Below are 6,000 nucleotides of genomic sequence, written 5' to 3'. Positions count from 1 at the left end.
AGACACAGACTGACTTACATCAGTGCATGAGGACATGAGAAACACATCAGGAAATAAATGAGGTGAAAACAATGATTAAAATAAAGAAGGAAATAAATCTGCACAGCTCCTAGCTGTTGCCAGCAGGATCAGCATCTTGGAGAGCTGATCAAGTCCTGACAGCTGTGTATGATTATTTATTACATGATTAAAATTAATGATTGAATTTTTGACCATTTTTTCCACCATTAAACTAGCAAAAGTGGATTTGGATTTTTTTATTTTTCATTCATTTGTTATTAACATGTTGTGAGCTATCACTTAAAAATTTAAGTCACTAAAGTTACATATTGCAAATCACCTTGTGTTGTGCACTTCATTTATGGTTATTGCAGTCTATGTCCCTTAGCTCCTTACAAACCTAGAGTAGCAGTGTATTTAACAGGAGTGGGTTACACTGGTTACATAAACATGACATTTTATTACAATCTTATACACTTACAACGGCAAACTTGTTACAGTAGAGAATGGTTGTCTATTTACACATCCAGCAGAAACGGATCCACAACAGCAAAAATGTGGACTTGTGTCTTGGGCCACCTGTGTGAATAGCCCAATATTCACTTTTCTATTAACTATGTTTCACGCTCAACCAGCTCTTGAGGAAAATACGTGCCTTCTCCAGATGGAAATGAGGTCGATGAGAGTGGTGAGATTGAACCAAACAGTAGAGTTGCAGTCTGTGAGACCAAATCAATGATCTCAGAGAACACTTTGGTAGAACTGAAAGGGAACTGAAGAGTCAGTGGATAATTCTCTGTGGGTTTGTCACTTTGTGTAACCCCTTTCACATGTTCATGTAATCATTTAAGCCATTGCTTATATAATCAGTCATTTCAATTCAATCACTTCACCTACACAAACTCATATGCATCATCATTCAATAGTGTAATTTAAAATGTTTTAGCCAGTGCCAGGGTTTATGTCAAATTATCCTGTGTTGTAAATAAATAAATAGGTACTTTACATTTATTCTTTTGGCTGTGTTTATTGGGTAAAATATTAATTAACACAAAGTACCAGGAGAAGCCTAACAACAGTTCCCAAAGCTGCACTGCTGAATTTGGCTGCAGATTTTTTTTCCATAAAGGAATAATCAGCAGATATATCATACAGACTGCACTGCATTGCCAGAGATACAATTGTCACTTTATCTCTGTCTTGCCGTGGCCCCGGTCACCTGTATTATCAAAACACCAGGGCCTTTCCTCAGGTTGCTGCCTGTAGAAGATATGGCCATTAGTTCTGCTCCTGTGCTTACGGGAGAGAAATCCCAGGTCAGCGGAAGACAGTGAGACAGAGGAGTGAATGACATCCCATCCAATTACTTGTCACCTCTACACAGGCTGGTGCGGGGACTTGAGGAGGCCACATAAGACAAGCAATTACACGGAAAAAGATTCTGATCACCGCAGAGGTATAGCACACCTTCAGCTGGCCCCCGCTGTAGTCATCATGTCTTAAAGTGATACTGAACAAAGTACTGTAAACACATTGATTCTCACAGAAGCCCCACAGGAGTTTTCCAGCTTAAAATCAAAGTGGAATCTATGTGTATAAAGGAAGCCTTAGAGGAAATACAATATCTGCTGTGTAATTGAACTACCAGGTCTCCCAAGACCTGTAAGTATAACAGCCAAACACTGATTTCAGTGTCTAGATATGAAAATGAGAATATTTTTAGTGTGACCGCAGAGCATGTAATGATCACTATAAAGAAAAAAAGAAATGTCACTGGAATGGGATTTATTGTTAAACCTGAGTGTAGAAAAATGAATGCTCTGCTGTGTTGACATGTAAGTACACATAAACACCATTTGACAACATGTTAAACTAAAATCCCAGCTTGCGTGTTATTGATAGGATAGCTGATGTTTGTATGTGTGTGTGCATGAAGGCATGCTATGTTAGGTATGAGGAGGGCAGTGTATGACAATGACAATGCCATAACAACTATTATTAATACTGTCATCACTGTTGCCACCTTATTACAATCTCTATCAATTCTTTATAATAATAATTGCAGCCAGTGGCAGTATGAGCAAGGGTGATGGGGTCTCCCGGGAAGGCGTCCAGAAGGCTTTCAGTCCAAGCTGCCAGCAGCAAAGAAGCAGGAGCTCCAGAGAATAACATAAGGAGGATTTTTTTTTCTTAATATTAAAGTATTTGGCTGGCGATATTCTATATTTTTCTTATTGTCAACAAATCTCATGTGCAGAGCCAAACCAACAATGAACTCATCCTACTAGTATGTGTGTTTATCCACAGTCTGATATATTGTAATCCTCTGTGCTGTAGACGTCTGTTGTTGTCCAAAAACTATTAAAAACACGTCAGTGAGCCACACCATTGCACGGGGTGACATGTTTCTTCGTCCCTGAAAAGAATGGTTACCAGCTAGCTTGTTTAGAAATGGCTCCAAAGAGTAAAAACAGCAATAAGATAGTAAGCCCCCTCCTACTCCTACAATTTTTCCTCACCAAGTTAATAACAAAGTCTGTCAGGTGAAGCAACATTAGCAATCAGACACGTTTTAAACTAATTTTAAGTTCAGCTGTATTTTCTAAAACAACTTATTAAGCTGTATCTTTCAGTGTCACACTATATCCACCCAGATATCAGTAATTACATTTGTAATTACAGTGTTATTATAACCTACAGAGGCAACAGGCAAATCTACGAAAATAGGACCACATTTTCAGCAAAAACTCCAATGCACGGAAGCTGGAAAGCTCGGAAAATGTGAAATATACCTTTAAGACATACTGTGTTGTCTAGATACGAGAGAGGTAACGTCGTCAGACAGCGCCCTGTATTCTTTGAGTTAGTTGAGTGGCACGCATCATGGATGTATAAAGAGAACTGGATACAGCGTCGGAGGCGGGGCCCCGTTCATTCTTATGAAAGTTGCTCAGTGGCGCATGAAGCCAAAAAAAATCGACTTCCTGGTATGAAAGTACCCGGATCTTCTGCATTGTGTGGCCCATAGAGCATGCGCACTAATGACTTTCGCTGGCCAAGTCGGCTACTTCCGGTTTAGCCCTCCAGCTAACTTGAACGGGGATAAAACAATTCAATCATGCGGCTCCTCTAGGCTTTTGAAATGTGATCGGACCAAACGGATTTAATTCTGATGGTGAGACAAGTCATTTCGCGGGGGTTGTGATGCTCAGAAAAATGTATCCATTGATTTACAGACGTCTCTTTCACAATGTAAGTCTATGGGAAAAAGTCTTTTTGGGCCAGTGTGCATCACGTGACGTTGTAATTACACGGTTTGGCCGCTTTGTCATATTGGCTTCAAAGCCTGGCGCTCTTCCTGTATCCAGTTCTCTTTATACACCCATTTACATGCTGTAAATGGACGCGTATTATTGAGCTCCTGTTTTTCTTTTTGCCTCTCGACTCAAGAGTAACGTTTTGTTACGTGTGGCCTCTGTTTTGTTCGTGTGTGATAAAATGGTAGCTGTTCAACGGGGCTTGGTAGGTTGATGTGAACGTTAGTAATAAAGTGAGTACTGTGGAAATCCTAGTATCAGTGTGAGTGTGAGTTTTTGACTCGTCTTCTTCTACTTCAACTAAGAAATATGTACCAAACTGTTACAAAGCCCAGGAAATGGTAGTAATGTTAGATGTTTTTAAATTATTTATCCACTTACCTTTGGTTTTTTTTTTTTGGTTTTTTTTACTTAACAGAAAAAAAAATCCTGCACAGAATAAAAAAGAAAATGTAACTCATGCTCCATCTGTATACAGACAGTTTTTACAGATGAGCTTTTTTCTGAACTTTTCAAACCGGTGAGTATTTATTTTTGTAGTCTTGTCTACAATCTGTTAGTGTATCATTAAATCTCCCCTAGTTTTTAAAAAGTATCCTGAAATCTATGCAACAAATAAACTCTATGTGTCTGTATTCCTGACTTAAATAACATCAATAGAGCTTGCATACATGCCGTATCAATCTTTACCTTCATGCATTCATCATACTGTATTTTGTGGTGATGCTTCAGGTTTGTGGGCATGCTTTATTGCCCTGAGGTGCTGCTATACTGTAACACAGCCAAGTGCATAATCGTTATCATGATGTTTGAATCGGAAAAGCTCTCTACTGTGGTTGATGCATTTTTTTTGGATACCATGTCATTTGACTACCAGTATGTTTGTGCATTGTGACTGTTAGTGGCGTACTGATTGCCGGCAGCAAGAGCCTACTCCAGCGCTTAGTTATCATACCAAAAGCTGCTGAACTGCTATTTTAAATGATTCAAATTGCATATAAACATGGATTGAGATTACAGTTTTCATTGGATTAATCATGCAGCCTGACACAGTACTGTTTTGTTAGTTTTGCTGTGGCTGAAGTGAGAAATATCCCCCAAAAACAGGCAGTGCAAATATCAGACAGGGCATCACTTCTTTATGATCTCTGTTACTGTTTGAAAGTCCACCTGACTGTGATATGTGACTGCTGTGCAAATTATATACAGTCTTTACCTCACTATGTAGTAACTCTCTGAAGGAATCATGCTAATACTGACTAAAGAGGATTGATTATTCACTTAGAAGTCTTCATGCTGGTATTAAAATGATCCTCTTCATGATTTACCGTAATATTGATTTGAGATTAATCAGAGTAGAGGAGCTTTTAGGTCCTGCGTTATGGTTTATGCAGGGTGTGGGACTGGTTCTTTGAATTGACCTAATAAAGATCAATAATAATATGTTTAATTTGTACCACACTTTTCATTCATAGCCCTAGTGTCTTTTTTTTTTTAAAAAAAGACACAAGGCCCAGAGGAGCATGCTGTTGGCAGATCAGAGGGTGTGGGTGGAGGTTTGTAGTATGAACATTTCCTCTAGGTAGGAAGGCGCATGTCTGTTGATGGATTTGTATGTGAGTAGCAGGACCTTGTAGTCAACCCTGAAGGAGACAGGGAGCCAGTGCAATGAAAACAGAATTGGTGTTATATGTTTGTATTTTCATACTCTCATCAGGATCTTGGCAGCTCTGTTCTGAATGTACTGGAGCTTCTGGATGCTCCTGCCAGGGATCCCTGTGAAGAGTGCATTGCAGTAGTCCAGTCTTGAGGAGATAAAGTCATGCACAAGTTTCTCTTCATCTGACAGGGTTAGAAAGGGGAAAAGTTTAGAGATGTTTTTGAGATGGTAGAAAGAGGTTTTACAGAGATATCTTACATGGTCTTCAAAAGTCAGCTGAGGGTCACACCTAACACACCTGGTGAAATCGGGTTATATAGAGACTCTGGATCAGTCTCAGACTGTGCATTTATCTGTTTGCAAGTGTGCCACACAACATTTTGAACACCGCTGATCAGATTTTTTATTAATAGAAGGAAATGATGAGTCTCACTGCCACTCTTTGACATTTTAAAATTGCAGTTTTGCTGAAGAGGGGTTTGCATTACAGTGTTTTTTCCTGTTAGTTACTGATTGGCTGTGGTGGGGATTACCTCACTCAGTGGGCAGCATGTGTTACTGTTGTCTTGTTTATATTGCTGGCCATTCAGTTAGTGATTAGGCATTCAAGTAGGTCTGGCACTGATGCTGTAAGGCTGAATGCTAAATTTTCAGAAAAGCCCATTGGGTCCATGTGCATAGTACTGTAGCCCCAGGGTACGTAATTCATTAGTGTGGGATATTGAAGCTGCATTTGATGCTTTGCCTTGGGATAATGCAAGCTGCAATAAGTACCACTGCCAAACCAAAAGTCAAATACTATAATGCATTCACTTATTCAGCATTTATGGAAATATATAATTTATATTCAAGCAGGAAGGTCAAACTTTTCACAGGAGCTGCTCGTCATCACACAAACTTTCTTTTTAGCTGCAGGTGACAAGTGTTTTTGTCACTTAATTTGCTTTGTGAATTGTCCCCTGGCGATGACTTTTAACTTTCGTTCACATTTCACAAATTCCTTCCATCCCACTACATAAACAC

The sequence above is a fragment of the Thunnus thynnus genome, chromosome 11 (assembly GCF_963924715.1).
Source record: "Thunnus thynnus chromosome 11, fThuThy2.1, whole genome shotgun sequence".
In the NCBI taxonomy this organism is placed as follows: Eukaryota; Metazoa; Chordata; class Actinopteri; order Scombriformes; family Scombridae; genus Thunnus; species Thunnus thynnus.
The sequence above is the reverse complement of the archived record's forward strand: the minus strand, read 5'-3'. Positions refer to the sequence as shown.